General features: G+C 37.9%; 1 pseudogene; it reads right to left on the bottom strand.

The window, feature by feature from the left end:
• On the bottom strand, nt 1,355-3,170 carry LOC102191807 (annotated as a pseudogene).

Genomic DNA, 17,465 nt, shown 5'->3' with positions numbered 1-17,465 from the left:
GTCTGTTGTTTCACATCCAGTTCTAACTGTTGCTTCTTGACCTGCACACAGATTTCTCAGGAGGCAGGACAGGTGTTCAGTATTTCCATGTTTTTCAGAATTTTCCACAGTTTGTTGTGATCCACACAATGAAAGGCTTTGGCATAGTCAATAAAGCAGAAATAGATGTTTTTCTGGAACTCTCTTGCTTTTTTGATGACCCAACGGATGTTGGCAATTTGATCTCTGGTTCCTCTGCCTTTTCTAAATACAGCTTGAACATCTGGAAGTTAGTTCACTGTTCACATCCTGTTGAAGCCTGATTTCAAGAATTTTGAGCATTACTTTACTAGCATGTGAGATGAGCACAATTGTGTTGTAGTTTGAATATTCTTTAGCATTGCCCATCTTTGGGATTGGAATGAACACTGACCTTTTCCAGTCCTGTGGCCACTGCTGAGTTTTCCAAATTTGTTGGCATACTGAGTGCAGCACTTTCTCAGCATCATCTTTCAGGATTTGAAATAGCTCAACTGGAGTTCCATCATCTCCACTAGCTTTGTTTGTAGTGAGGCTTCCTAAAGCCTACTTGACTTTGTATTCCAGGATGTCTGGGTCTAGGCGAGTGAGCACACTATCATGGTTACCTGGGTCATAAAGATCTTTTTTGTATAGTTTTTCTGTGCATTCTTGCCACATCTTCTTAATATCTTCTGCTTCTGTTAGGTCCATACCATTCCTATCCTTTATTGTACCCATCTTTGCATGAAATGGTCCCTTGGTATCTCTAGTTAACTTGAAGAGATCTTGAGTCTTTCCCATTCTATTGTTTTCCTCTATTTATTTGAATTGATCACTGAGGAAGGCTTACTTATCACTCCTTGCTATTCTTTGGAACTCTGTTAATACTTGCATCATTATTTATTTATTTATTTTTCTAGGATAAAGGCATTTATTTAACACATTTCCTTGTTGAACCATGGGATTCTGATCTGGAAAGCTGAATGACTGCTGAAATCCCTGGCTAAATGGATTATTTTGGGGTGTCCATGTTCCCATATGCTGCTGAGTTTGGTTAACTGTTGGAGAGGTTACAAGTCATATCCCTATTGGAAGGGGGAGCATGAGGATGCAGACTTGCTGTTGAGGTGAGGCTGTACAGGGGAACTGGGACCTTAAAAGGCCCTCCTTGCAAGTTCATCTGAGGAGCTGTTACATGGCCTGAGTTGTTCATCTGAGGAAAGTTTCTCTGGGCTCCTGAAGCTTGCTGCTGCCAAAGGTATATGGAGGAGGAGAGCAGGAAGTTGTCTGTATGGTGGTTAAGGATGATCTGCCTGGATTTGCTGTTGCATTGGGCCAAATGGGGGAGCATTTCCTACCCTTGATTTGCAGTCATTGTGCCAGAGAACTCTAGGCTGGAGGAAGCTGAACAACTCGAGAAGGCAGCTTGTTCCAGCCTAGAGGAACAGGAACTTGATTTGGGGCAGTAAACTGGAGTTGAATCCCCTGTGGCTGATGCTGCTGATGTTGCTGTAGGGTTCTTGCCTGCATCTATTGCTGCTTCTGCCTCTGGGGAAAAATTAGCTGGGTTTATTTGTTTGTTCACTGGGACAGGCTGTATTGGGTGGTGCAGAGGAACTAAAGATCCTGAGTGATGACTTCACTGCTGTATATGGAGCCCAGAGAAGAGTGGATAAGTTGTGTCTGACTAGAAGCAGGACGAGGAGTCCTGGGCTGCATTTCTGAATTGGGGCCTGATGCCATCATGGAATATGGCATGTTTCCACCCTGAGATAGCATAATAGTTGCAGTGTTGGCCATCCTTACTATCATGGAGAACCTTTCATGGGAAATCCTATCGCAATTTAATTTCCGCTCCCATGGATCCTTTATTTCTCACATCTTGGCTTTTGTTCTGAGACAAAGCCAGGCTGATAGCACCTTTCCCTTCCATCTGAATGAAGAGAATTCCCAGATCCTGAAGACGCTGGTTGTTGCTCTGAATCAGGATCCATAGCCTCTCCGCTGCTTCCCAGATATTGAATGCCACATGTAGGGTTTTCCACGGCTCTTCCTTTCCATACCTTTAGCTTGCTGGATTCCATGTGTATTAATTAAATTGAGTGTATTCTCCAATATTGTGTCCAAGTTCCATTTGAAGTCTTTATCATCTCTGTTTCCTTTAAAGGCCAAAAAATCCACCTCTGAGTCATCCACTGTTAATGAGCAAAAGGAAAAATGTTGTTACTGTTCTTCAGTGGCTAAGTGGTGTCCTACTCTTTGTGACCCCATGGACCGTGGCATGCCAGGCTTCCCTGTCCTTCACTATCTTCTGGAGTTTGCTTAAATTCATGTCTATTGAGTCAATGATGCCATTCAACCATCTCACCCTCTGTTGTCCCCTTCTCCTCCTGTGTTCAGTCTTTCCCAACACCAGGGTCTTTTCCAGTAAGTCAGTCTTTCACATCGGGTGGCCAAATATTGGAGCTTCAACTTCAGCATCAGTCCTTCCAATGAATATTCAGGGTTTATTTCCTTTAGGGTGGTCTGGTTTGATATCCTTGCTGTCCAAGGGACTCTCAAGAGTTTTCTCCAGCACCACAGTTCAAAAGCAATTTTTCCATGCTCAGACTTATTTATAGTATGTCTTCTAAATTTGGAAGGTTGTCCAAAATCATGGTGAATATTATTTCAGAAGCATGTGTGTGTGTTAGTTGCTCAGCTGTGTCTGACTCTTTGCAATCCCACACTCTGTCCATGGAATTCTCCCAGAAAGAATACTGGAGTGGTTTGCCATTCCCTTCTCCAGGGGATCTTTCCAATCTAGCAATTGAACCCAGATTTCCTGCATTCCAGGCAGATTCTTTACTGCCTAAGCTACCAAAAGCATAGGTCCACCGTATTCCAAGTGGACAATACAGAAAAAAAATATTTTTTTTTCTTAATTTTTATCATTTATATAGATCATTTTCTAAATCCAAACAATCTGGCATTTTTAGGACCTGTATTTTAAGGTAGCAGTCAATTGCAAATACTGAGCTTGGCCCCAGCCCACCAGGGTTGACCTTGGGCAATGCCCTTTAAAGTTGATGCATTTGGCCTTCTGTGTATCCCTCCATCTGTTGGGATGCACCTTAAGCAATGCCCTTGACAGTGGATGCCCTTGGCCCTCAGTGTATACCTCCATCCATCCTTGCCTGCATCTATCTGTCCAGCCATTGGCACCCAGCTACCCAAAGCCAGACCCACCTGGGACTCAGGGAGCCAGTGGGGAGGGGCATGAGCTAGACGAGGCTGGGGAGGAAGGGGAGATAATTTACTTTGTGTCAAGGAATCCTTTTCTTTCCAGAAGTTTTCAATATATCTGCATGTTTTATTCTAAAAGTTTCATGGTTCCTTGTCTTAGCTAATATTTAATACATCTATAATTGAACTGTCTAAATGGTGTGAGGTAAAAGTTCAATCCTTTTGTATGATTACTCCAGCAGCATTTATTAAACTGTTCATTCTTCCCACAGTGGTCTCAATGTCAGACAAATAGACATTTGTCTCTTTTTCCAACATCTTTATTCTATTACTTCATAACATTTGTTTAATTAAGCATCACTTTTCATGTGTTTTTCCAAGTTAATATTTATCAAGAGGTATAAATGGCTACACAGAGAAGATAAATGCAAATTACAGATCTATTCTAGGGCACATATGGGTGTGTGCTCAGCTATGTCTCACTCTTTGTGACCCCAGGAACTATGCCCACCAGGCTCCTCTGTCCATGGGATTTTGCCAGCAGGAATAATAGAATTGGAAGTCCAGAAAAGAATTTCTAAGATATTTGATATAAAGGACAGCAGAAAAGGAAGAATTGTTGGGCAGCATTTTCCAAATAGAATATATTTTTATTTCTTACAATGGAGCATGAATCCTTTTAGATAAAGATGAGCTTTCCAGTTCTTTATAGTACCACACTATTCTCATTTTTTTTTTTTAACGCTCTGCATGTCTCTCTAATTTGTTATCTCTCTGGTGTCTATAGGCATTAAACTGTGCAATACCGATTTAAGGATTAATTCTTTCTTTTCCACATTTACTCCACTCTTAAGTTTGAAGAGCATCTACTTAATGATGGAAATAGAAGAGAAATTATAGTAAAGCAGACTCTTTTTTTGACTTCTTTGAAATAATAGCACCTGCCTCAAACAGTTTGACCTCTCTTGCTCATTTGCCTTTCACTGTGAACATTCCCTGAAGTCTCACTTTTCTTGTTTTAAACATATTTATAAGTCACAGCTCATTTTGAGCTCAGTCTTCCTGATATGCTTTTTCTAAATTTTTGTCACTCTTGTATTCTTCCTTGATTATGTATGCCTCTTCTAATCTCTTACAATTAAACAAGAAATTATTTTAAAAATAAAAAAAGAAAGAGAGAAAAGAAGGAAGGATGTATGGAAAGGAAGAAGGAAGAACATATAACATCTTGCAAAAGGTCTTTGGGCTTGCTTATGATGCATTTTGAGAAGAGCATGGCAACCCACTCCAGTACTCTTGCCTGGAGAATCCCCATGGAGAGAGGAACTTGGTGGGATACAGTCCATGGGGTCATAAAGAGTCGGACACGACTGAGTGACTAAGTACACATGACGTATTTTAGTTAATCATCACTTAATTTTCTCTTTTATGTTATTCATGGTTATGTGACTAGAATTTTATTTTTGAGATGTCAATTCATTTTGAAATATATTTTTGTCTAAAGTTTCTGGTCATCAGATCAAGATTATACTTTATACATAAAAATTATTTTTCCAGAGAAGTTTATGAGAACTCTCAAGTTATGCTTAGCATTGCTTTCCTTTATAACCAATACTCCAAAACAGTCCAGTTACACCTATGTCATAAAATACATCATTCTTGTCTACAATTTATTTTCCTCTTATGGTTTCAAGTGATTAAATATATCAGAAATTTTTATTTAAACAAAACGGTATTATTAGAACTTATCTGGATCAATCAAATTCTTCAAACTACTTTTTATTCTTTCAGTGGTGGAACTTTTAGAAAATTCTACATGTTTGATAAGGCTTCCCTCATGGCTCAATGATAAAAAATTCACGTGCAGTTCAGTAGCTGCAAGTTTGATACCTGGGTTGGGAAGATCTCCTAGAGAAGGAAATGGCTACTCTCTCCAGTATTCTTGCCTGGGAAATCCCATGGACAGAGGATCCTGGCAGGCTACACCCCATGGGGTCACAAAGAGTTATATAATACTTAGCAACTAAACAACAGCAACAACAATGTGTTTGATAAATATCATTAATGAATTGGAATTAATCCAAATTGGGGGATTTGGTCTGAGAGATTCTTGACTTACTAAGAACAATACCATAGAACTCTACTGGGTGCATATCCAGCTGTGTGCTAATATTAATTAGTGTTCAGAATGATGGCACTACAAACTAGTAGGATCTTAGTTCAGTAAAGAATTTCATTGCAGTGGAGCCATTAATCTGATCCCATGGCATTAGGCATTATTATATGAAGATTTTCTATAATAAAACTTGATGTTTTACAATCATTTTTGACTCCCCAGATAATCCAGTCTTTGCCTACCTGGATTCCCTAGGCATTTGGACAAACCATTAACTTATCATTATTGTTATTGATGATAATGACATGCACACACACACACATATAATCTGTTTTGAAGTGTGAAAGTCCAGGACAACTGCAGAGCAGTCTTTATAAATTGAATTATCAAGGCAAATTATTTAACATTTCACATTAAACATTTCTATTTATCTCTAGTAAAAGACATTTTAAAAACAATACTTCATATGCATGAATTTCCATCAAAAATATTTTAACGGTAGCTTTCCTTTTTAAAGTTTGAGGTTGAAAGGCTCATTCTCACCTTTTTGTTTTTTTCTTTTCCTGTCTATTGAGTCTTTATATCATTAGACTTTGATGTTCTGGATAAAAGTCACAAAGTGAGTGTTAGCATTTGTTTATTATTTTTAATGTCAAAGAGTGAAGCTTTTCATAGTTGAGTAGTTGAGTTAAATAAACCATGCTTTTCACTAAATAGTTTAGAAAAGTAGTCTAAAACAAAAGAAATTTAAAAAAAATTACATATGTTTATAAATAGTCTAGTTGGAGTTGTAGGAAACTCTTTTGAACTAAAACATTTTAACACTTCTTACAAACAGTGGAAACAATGTCAGACTTTATTTTTTTGGGCTCCAAAATCACTGCAGATGGTGATTGCAGCCATGAAATTAAAAGACACTTACTCCTTGGAAGAAAAGTTATGATCAACCTAGATAGTATATTCAAAAGCAGAGACATTACTTTTCCAACAAAGGTCCTTCTAGTCAAGGCTATGGTTTTCCCGTGGTCATGTATGGATGTGAGAGTTGGACTGTGAAGAAGGCTGAGCACTGAAGAATTGATGCTTTTGAACTGTGGTGTTGGAGAAGACTCTTGAGAGTCCCTTGGACTGCAAGGAGATCCAACCAATCCATTCTGAAGGAGATCAGCCCTGGGATTTCTTTGGAGGGAATAATGCTAAAGCTGAAACTCCAGTACTTTGGCCACCTCATGAGAAGAGTTAACTCATTGGAAAAGACTTTGATGCTGGAAGGGATTGGGGACAGGAGGAGAAGGGGACGACAGAGTATGAGGTGGCTAGATGGCATCACGGACTCGATGGGCGTGAGTTTGAGTGAACTCTGGGAGTTGGTGATGGACAGGGAGGCCTGGCGTGCTGCGACTCATGGGGTCGCAAAGAGTCGGACACGACTGAGCAACTGAACTGAACTGACAATGCAATATATATCTTGAGTTTTCTTGTGTATTATAACGCATTTCACTAAAGAATATATGAACAGCATAACTAAAAAAAGTGTGACGTTAAACTTTACTGACAATTCTTTTATACTTTCCAGTAAATTCTTGACTGGTAGTTTCAGCTTGGAGGGAACAGTTGCCCAGAGTAACAAATGAAGACCATGGAATAGCTACCCTGGGAAATAGTCATTACCTATATCTAAAACATCACTTCGAAGCAGGGAAAACCAAAACAGTAAACCCAGTAGTGTGCCTCCTACAGCAGCTGCCACTATTCACTTGAAGGAGTCAGATTTCAGGGTTAGCACAGAGGCAGAGCCAGCAGGAAGCCTACTCTCAATAATTCTTTCCTGCTGCAGAGTTTTAAAACAATAGAACAATTAGAAATCTTTGCTTATTAGATTTTCCACCATGTCACACTTTCATTTTCAGGTCAATGTCTTCAGGGAGCATTGTTTACTTGAGTTATTTCAGACCTAGATGACGACATTCTTGCAGAAAAGTCTATAGAATATATTCAGGCTATAATTAGAGATTGACTAGGTATTCTTTAAAGTTACAAGACATCCTTAGGTTTTATAAATTGATAATTTTGGTTACAATTAGCTAGCTTTACAATTGAAGCTTTAATATCCATATAACTAAAAATATAAACCTTGGGATGCAGACTGTTATCAGTACTGGATGCTCCAGAATCATGTCAGACTTCTTCCTCTAAATCCTGCCTATCCACATCTGTTCACAATATTGGTGAGTCTCAGCAAAATTTGCTGTAATTTCTGTGATATTTCTCTTGTTACCAAGTCCAACCTCACTCTGCTCACTGCACCATAGGCTGGCCAATAAATCTGAGAGACAAGATGTTGAAGCAAGAAATAAGACTTTATTTTGAAAGCCAGATGACTGAGAAGATGGCAGACTAATGTCTCAAAAAGACTGTCTTGCTGGGGCCTGGATACCAGGTTCTTTTGTGGATCAGAGATGGGGGAGGTGAGGTAACAAAGTAAAAAGACCATTTTATTCTTGCAGATATCTCATAGAATGGCACATATAAGGTGGGGGTGGTGGTGGCTGTGTTAGTTTAATTTCCTTACAAATATTTCACAGGTGGTGTGAAATGGAATATCTCCTTGTGAGCTAAACAAAGGCACTTTAATTTAAGGGTCAGGAGGAGGGGAGCAGGGTTCCAGGAGGCAGGCCATTATGTATGCCTAATATAACGAAGGTGGCAAAACAAGAGTTAACATCACAGAAGAAGCAGATACACTATGGAGTCAGAATTAACCTTTCCCCATTACAGTGAGTCTCACCAGCAAGTGCTGTAATTTTTGTAATCTTTCTCTTGCTCTCTTTACACTCAATATTCAAAATTCTACTTCATAAATCAAACTCAAATTTCTTCAATTCTCTTTACCTTATGCTCATTATTTCAGAATAGCCAACATGATTTGTTAATGGAATACTAAATTCAACTGCAAAATAAAAGAAAAATGCACAAGTTAAAAGCTGAGAATTATGCTTTATTTGGTACACAAAACTGAGGACTTAAGCCCAGGATGCAACCTCTCACCCTTGAGAGACTAGTCAGAAAAGCTAAGGAAGAAGCCAGGATACAAACGGATTTTTGCAACAAAGACTATTTAGTTAGAGTATCAAAAGATTATTGTTAATTAAAGAAAATCAGATATCTCAAGTTAAGGAATTTATCACTTGTATATGTATAGGAAGATGCCAAAGTCTGGGCTCACTGAAATCATTATTTTGATATGACCTTAGCTATCTGGGGCCACTATTCTGTTTTCACATCCTGAGTCTCTTCAGAATACACCATTGGGAGTCTCTGCAGAGGTTGACTACTTGATGGCAGGCATCCTATTTCTGTCCTGAGTTCTCTCAGGGTGCATCACTGAGGGGGTTGTAATGTGATGACTTGATGACTGTAACATCGTTTATTTACTGATATAGCGGGCATCATCATTTTTTCATTGGCACTCCAAATGCCTAAATGGTCTGTTGGTCTCCAGTCTTATTCCTCTCAAATTCTCTTTTCCACAGTTAAGCCAGAATGACCTGTTTTAGAAACACACAACAGGTCATGTCACTCACCAGCTTATAGCTATCCATTCACTTTATTTATTTATTTATTTATTGAGGCTAATCTTTAATGTGGGGGGTAAAAAAGATTCTAGGTGGATCATGTTTCTTGATTTAATTAGTCTTACACACAAAGTAGCTTTTAGATTTTAAGTGCAAAATAAAGCAATAAAATAAAACAATGCAACAACTATAGACTGTCTGATTTTTCTAGGCTAGATAACACTTTTGAATCTCCATTCTAAAACCCCAGTATATGCTTGTTTTTGACATAGTTTGAAATGTATAAAATTTCATGGTAAAATCTTACTTCCAAGATAAACTTTCCATTTAAAAAACTGTTACTACTGAAAATGTCAAAAGTTATAGAAAACATCATGAAAAACATAAATTCTGAATACACTCACATGGCACGCTGGCTGTTGAAGCTCTAGTCTTTGTTTAACTCACCAGTGCTCATTTGTCTTCTGCCCATCAAGCATTCCAGTCACATGGCTATTATTTCCACTCCTAGTTTTCAAAAAGACTATCATCTCATCTGCCTTCACATTTGTCTTTCTTTGACAAAAGAATATCCTTGCATTTTATTTTTATCTTTTTAGTTTTGGGTGAATTACTTCTTTTTTTTAAATATAAATTTATTTATTTTAATTAGAAGCTAATTACAATATTGTATTGATTTTGCCATACATCACTCTTTCATCCTGTTTATATTCTTCTTCCTTAGGTTGATTCCTTCCTGCTTCGCAGTTTTTGGTTTAAAAGTTTCTCCTTCCAATTGTTCTGTCTGTATTCTATCAACAGGATAGCAACATTTTGCTGTAAAAGGCCAATAGTAAATATTTTAATTTTGCAGACCATGTCACATATTTTTTGTTGTTGTTTTACATTGATTGCAATTCTCCTAAATATTAAAAATGTTCTTAGCTTTCAGACCATCCTAAAATTGGTCAGGACAGAAATTGACTAGCAGAGTATATTTTGCTCACCTCTATTCTAGATAATTTTCATATGTATTCTCAAGAGCAGCTTTCTCTTTACTTAAATTAGAACTTACCAACATTGTAGTTAGATTTTTAATTTATGCAGATTTTAGTACCTGTTTACATTTTACCTAGCTTCCCTTTCTACTAATATATGACCATAATATTTTATTAAAACTAAGAGACTTAAATTGGCACAATATTGGCAACTAAATTAAAAACTTTATTGGATTTCACTCCTAAGTATTTTTTCCTCTGTGGTTTCAGGGTCTAACAACAACAAAAAAGGAAATATTGCTTTTAGTTATTATCTCCTTTGTCTCTTCTAATCTGTGACATTTTCTCAATATTTATTTTTAATAACTTTGATACTTTTCAAGAACACTGGTCATATTTTTATGTCTCTCAATTTGACTTTTTTTTCTGATGTTTTCTCATTCTTAGACTGTGCTGATGAATTTTCAAGAAGGATACCACAAAGAAAAAGTTTCCTTCTTCTGACCTCATGTCAGTAGGTATATGACATTAATGTACTTTGTTCCCAAGGATGTTAGTCTTGATCACTTGGTTAAGGTAGTGTTTACCCTCTATAAAGTGACTGTGTTTCTTTTCCCTTTTCATCCATTTTTTTTTTTTCTTTAGAAGCAACTAAGTCTTGATTACCAGCTCTCCCTTAAAGAGGATGAAAATTGCATATGTTGTCTTTTGACATCAGTGCTGAACCTAAAGGCTTTCCTGATGGTTCAGATGGTAAAGAATCTGCCTATAATGCGGGAGACCTCACCTTGATCCCTGGGTTGGGAAAAGCCTCTAGAGGAAGGATGCAACCCACTCCAATGTTCTTGCCTAAAGAATCCCCATGGACAGAGGAGCCTGGTGGGGGTCCATGGGGTCACAAAGAGTCAGACACGACTGAGTGACTAATCAGAGCACAACACAGCATCAATCTTAAAGAGCAGGTAACATTTTTTGATCCTGTTTATTTTTATATACCCAGCATGCTATCAGACACTTGTTGATTAATTTATGTGGAATAATATCTTGGAATATTAGCATTTATTTTCCAAACTACTTTCTCTCTCATGGCTAATATTATAAATATAATAAAATATTTTAAAAGCTTCCATTATTCTTCCTTGGATGACTCATTATTGAGATAGTGCTATTTTAATAAACCATATCAAATGTACCATAGGAAAAGGGAGATTTCATTCAGAATGCCTTCAGAATTTAATATGTGAATCTGAAAATGGAAGCTAAGAGTAGGGTTGAACACATTCAAATAGAGAGTGATTATATATGTTTAGCAGAAATATGGAGGGAAGAAAGAGCCTTCAGCAAGATCAGGCATTTTATGAGAGCAAGACTCATAGGGAAAATGAAATAAATCATGGTTCATTCTATTAGATAACTTTAGAGAGGTTTTTTTGTTTGTTTGCTTGTTTTTTCCCTAACTAGCAGTATGTGACCTAATAACTCCTTTGTTGTGTTTAGTCATTTGAGTCATGTCTGACACATTTGTGACTCTATGGACTGTAGCCCACCAGGCTTCTCTGTCCATGGGATTTTCCAGGCAAAAATACTGGAGTGGGTTGCTATTTTCTTCTCTAGAATGTCTTCCTGATCCAGGGATCAGACTCATCTCCTGTGTCTCCTGCTTGACAGGATTCTTTACCATTGAGACATCTGAGAGTATCTCTCCTTGGTCTTCAGGAAATCATACCTTTCTTAATAACGATTACACAAAAGTGTATCTTTTAATGGTAATTTTAAGAAATGCTAAATTATGTGTTCAAATAGTTGCTAGGAGAAGGTGACCAAAAATAGTAAAGAGATAGATGATTTCTCATTTACAAAATACTAAAAATGCATCCAACCTAACAGGCCAAAAGCCTGAGAATTGATTTATTTCTTTTTGCCACTTCAACTTCCCTATTCAACAAGATCATTAAGACGTCAACATAAACATTCAAGTCCATTCCACAGCCATAATCATGATGTAGAGTCTTATATCTTCAGCTGCCTTACTGTGACATCTTATGGTGATCCATTTGGTATTGAACATTGAGTGAGTTACTGCTATCAGACATGGTAAAAATGATACACAGGGAGTATTATGTCAAGCCAAGGAGGGCCAATTTCTATGTTGAGTCCCAAGTAGAAGTAGAAGTAGGTTTCTCTCAATGTGATTTAAAGTTTTCTTCCACTCTGCTGTTGCCAGAGTAGATATAAATTTGTATAGTAAAGAGAACTTGAGGAACAGAAATAATCCAGACATATGACATTAAAATTGTATTTATGGGACGACCCTGTATGCAAGACAGGAAAAAAGACACAGATGTGTATACCAGACTTTTGGACTCAGAGGGAGAGGGAGAGGGTGGGATGATTTGGGAGAATGGGAATTATAACATGTATACTGTCATGTAAGAATTGAATCGCCAGTCCATGTCTGACATAGGGTGCAGCTTGCTTGGGGCTGGTGCATGGGGATGACCCAGAGAGATGTTGTGGGGAGGGAGGTGGGAGGGGGGTTCATGTTTGGGAACGCATGTAAGAATTAAAGATTTTAAAATTAAAAAAAAATAAAAAAATTAAAATTAAAAAAAAATTGTATTTATGGGGAAACATATCAATCTTTGTTAAGCGAAGTAGGCCAACGACTTCTGCTGATTATATGTAGAATTAAAATACTGCTTAGAAACTAATCTTTAGAAATGCCCTTAATTAAAAGACTTAAGCATAAGTTTTTATGCATCTATTTTTGTCACTGACTTTACTCCAGAAGCTTGACATGTACTACTTCCTACAATTTTTGCAAAATTTTGCGAAACTACTGTTATTACACTGTTTGCATTAGTCGCTCAGCTGTGTCCGACTCTTTGTGATCCCATGGGTTGTAGCCCACCAGGCTCCTTGTCCATGAAATTCTCCAGACAAGAATACTGGAGTGGGTTGCCGTTTCCTTCTCCAATTACCCTTTTACTTGAATGAAAAATAAGAAGTGAAACAATTGGCTTAAGGTCTCACAACTGGCACGTTCTAGAGTTAGAATTTGCAGCTAAGCTTACCAAGCTATACATTTGTCCTACAGCACATCTCATAAAATGAGACAAGGCTCAAATCCATACACTTTACAGAATTTTGCCTTATCAAGACTTATATTGAATGAACACACTTTAGTCATTGACATTTTAATATCTTTTAAACATCTCCAAAATTAGTGAGTCCTGTACAGTGTTACCTGATTTGTCTTCAAATAACAAATGCCATCACATCTCTTTCGTTTTTGAAAACTTCCCATTAACAGTAGAATATCTACACTTTCAACTCTGGGCATTTACACTCTTTCATGATGTGGCTCCATGTACTCTTCAGGTTATTCCTGTGTCATGATATACCTACACTTAATTTCTCATACTTCCTCATCATAGTATCCTTTCATAACTCTGTGGGTGGCAAATGATGCAAAGTTTCTGTTCTTAAAACTTTCTATTGTAACCTAGAGGGGTGGTTAGGAGGAGGGGAGAAAAGTTCAAGAGGGAGGTGATTTATCTATAATTATGGCTGATTTGCTCAGCCACATCCTGAGGTTAGCCTCAAGCTTGATCTCACAAACAGATACTATCAGAGACTTTGGATACCACTCTACCTATGTTTTCTTCTCCCTAAGAGACCCAGATGAAAGTAAAAGCGGAGAGTGAAAAAGTTGGCTTAAAGCTCAGCATTCAGAAAACGAAGATCATGGCATCTGGTCCAATCACTCCATGGAAACAGATGGAGAAACAGTGGAAACAGTGTCAGATTTTATTTTTTGGGGCTCCAAAATCACTGCAGATGGTGATTGCAGCCATGAAATTAAAAGATGCTTACTCCTTGGAAGGAAGGTTATGACCAACCTAGATAGCATATTCAAAAGTAGAGACATTACTTTGCTGATTAAAGTTCCGTCTAGTTAAGGCTATGGTTTTTCCAGTGGTCATGTATGGATGTGAGAGTTGGACTGTGAAGAAGGCTGAGCACCGAAGAATTGATGCTTTTGAACTGTCGTGTTGGAGAAGACTCTTGTAAGTCCCTTGGACTGTAAGGAGATCCAACCAATCCATTCTGAAGGAGATCAGCCCTGTGATTTCTTCGGAAGGAATGATGCTAAAGCTGAAACTGCAGTACTTTGGCCACCTCATGCGAAGAGTTGACTCATTGGAAAATACTTTGATGCTGAGAGGGATTGGGGGCAGAAGAAGAAGGGGACGACCAAGGATGGGTGTCATCACTGACTCAATGAATGCGAGTCTGAGTGACCTCCAGGAGTTGATGATGGACAGGGAGGCCTGGCATGCTGCGATTCATGGGGTCGCAAAGAGTTGGACATGACTGAGTGACTGAACTGAACTGAAGAGACCCAGAATCTGTTACAACCAAAAAATTAACTAGCTCTGTGTAAAGACAGTGGGTGATGAGTTTGAACTTGATACATTACAGTATCATCTTTTCAGTTTCTCAGTGAAAGCCTCTGAGAAAACAGTCGACCAGAAAAATAGATGGAAGATGAGCAGTGACGATTTACATACAGAAAAAAAGGAACTCACAATTCAATTCCTTCAAATGAAGACTGTGACAAGACAGATTCAAATACCAGACCATACTGCAATGTTCCAGAAACCTCATCCCTTCAGAGTATCAGGGAACTAATTAAGACAAGATCTGGTGGAAGTTCTTAAGCAAACTGCAATGAAAAGAGTATAAAGTAATCTGAAGCAGTTGAGTATTTACAGGAAAGGGCTATGAGCAAAACAATGATAATTTAAAATGTAATAATATTAAAGACCAAATACTCAGGACTCAATTTATAAAATCTAGAATATAATAAGTAGAGAAACCATTATACTATTGTAGGAAACAGGAAGAATAAAAGAAAAGAAAGCCTTGGCAAGGGCAACAAAATAAAATTCTAATTATTGATAAACTGGATGCTATAAGGCATGAGATTCTTGAAACAAATCCAGAGGGAACAGTTCATAATCTTGAAAACCAGGTATGATCCTGGGGTCAGAAAACCGATTCCAGGCTGTTTCTCAACTGGCATCTCAGAGTCACATGTTTTACGTATCTGATGGAAAATCTACAGATGAGAATATTAGTCTTAGTTATTGATTTGTTATTAATTACTGTTTCCTAATTACTCAATGGTTAATGACCATTTTGTTCTTTGACCCTGAAGGCCACATGAGTTATAGTTTAACTCCCCACATATTATTTCATTCACAGCTGAAAGTATAATAAAGCTGGCTTGGATTCAGTTTCAGCACCATCACCTTGGAGCGGTGTTGGTCCTCTGAGCCTCTCTTTTCTCTGAATTCTTGTGTCTCATTTCTCATTTTCTCACCGTATTGTGCTTTAGGAAACCCTGCTTGTCAAGCTGGCCTCAACATAAGGCAAAAGCTAGAAACATAGGAAAACTCTTCTCACACGTGTTTGCCTTCTAACTAAGAGGTAAAAGAAGAAAGTAAAACATGTATCACAGAATAATTAGGAAACAAGTTAATGATGGCTCTTAAAAACATAACCTGGAAAAGAGGTCTCAGTTCAGTTTAGTTCAGTCGCTCAGTCATGTCTGAGTCTTTGCGACCCCATGAATTGCAGCACGCCAGGCCTCCCTGTCCATCACCAACTCCCAGAGTTCATTCAGACTCACGTCCATTGAGACAGTGATGCCATCCAGCCATCTCATCCTCTGTCATCCCCTTCTCCTCCTGCCCCCCATCCCTCCCAGCATCAGAGTCTTTTGCAAAGAGTCAACTCTTCCCAAGAGGTGGCCAAAGTACTGAAGTTTCAGCTTTAGCATCATTCCTTCCGAAGAAATCCCAGGGCTGATCTCCTTCAGAATGGATATGTTGGATCTTCGTACAGGCCAAGAAACTCTCAAGAGTCTTCTCCAACACCACAGTTCAAAATCATCAATTCTTTTGCACTCAGCCTTCTTCACAGTCCAACTCTCACATCCATACATGATCACTGGAAAAACCATAGCCTTAACTAGACGGACCTTTAGTCGGCAAAGTAGTGCTTTTGAATATGCTATCTAGGTTGGTCATAGCTTTTCTTCCAAGGAGTAAGCGTCTTTTAATTTCATGGCTGCAGTCACCATCTGCAGTGATTTTGGAGTCCAAAAAAAATTAAGCCTGACAACTGTTTCCACTGTTTCTCCATCTATTTCCCATGAAGTGATGGGACTGGATGCCATGATCTTTGTTTTCTGAATGCTGAGCTTTAAGCCAACTTTTTCACTCTCCTCTTTCACTTTCATCAAGAGGCCTTTTAGGTCCTCTTCACTTTCTGTCATAAGGGTGGTGTCATCTGCATATCTGAGGTTATTGATATTTCTCCTGGCAATCTTGATTCCAGCTTGTGCTTCTTCCAGCCCAGCATTTCTCATGATGTACTCTGCATAGAAGTTAAATAAGCAGGTGACAATATACAGCCTTGATGGACTCCTTTTCCTATTTGGAACCAGTCTGTTGTTCCATGTCCAGTTCTAACTATTGCTTCTTGACCTGCATACAGATTTCTCAAGAGGCAGGTTAAGTGTTCTGGTAATCCCATCTCTTTCAGAATTTTCCACAGTTTATTGTGATCCACACAGTCAAAGGCTTTGGCATAGTCAATAAAGCAGAAATAGATGTTTTTCTGGAACTCTCTTGCTTTTTCCATGATCCAGCGGATGTTGGCAATTTGATCTCTGGTTCCTCTGCCTTTTCTAAAACCAGCCTGAACATCAGGAAGTTCACGGTTCATGTATTGCTGAAGCCTGACTTGCTAAATACCTTTATGATTATTAGGCAAAAATTAATGCTAAGTAAGCTGTTAAACATAACAGAAGTTAATTTGTTCACAGGGAGTGATGATACATTTGGGAAGCTTGTCCTCAATATATCCAGTTTTTCAATCAACACTAAGCAAATTGTACTTGTGTTTGTTTGCAGCAGATTTTTGGATCTGATAAGTACACAAGAACAAGGCCAGCATCTTCAGAATGCTTACACTTAAGGAAGGAGGAGAATATAAAAGAAGATATAAAAGTCAAGCCTCTTACATCTTTGTTTAGCAGAGTTCCTGAAATAACTATTTTAGACAATAACATGAAAAAATAAAACTATTTAACAGAAACATAAAAGGCTTATTGAGAAAAGCATGAAGGAAGAGATAAACAGTTTACTGAAAATCTTCTCCACTGCACTGAAATGGTATCACCATTCCACATCAAAAGACTATGTTTGCATTTGATTCTGAGTTTCGATTTTATTCCATTTCTCTATTTGTCTATCCTTGCACTAATATGCTATTTTATATTATGACTCTAAAATTATCCTTGATATCCAGTAGACACTTCCATCTTTATTGTCAGCTTGTGTTCGATATTTTCCCTATATGTCTCCATAAGTCTCAAACAAGCTTATGAATTCACACCTCCACCCTCCCAACACCCCTTCCCCCAAACTCTCAAGATTCTGAGTAATTTTTATTGCTATCGCATTCAATTTATAGATTTAGGACTTATCTTTATAACTT

Source organism: Capra hircus, chromosome 11, assembly GCF_001704415.2.
Source record: "Capra hircus breed San Clemente chromosome 11, ASM170441v1, whole genome shotgun sequence".
In the NCBI taxonomy this organism is placed as follows: Eukaryota; Metazoa; Chordata; class Mammalia; order Artiodactyla; family Bovidae; genus Capra; species Capra hircus.
This window is presented reverse-complemented; position numbering and strand designations above follow the sequence as displayed.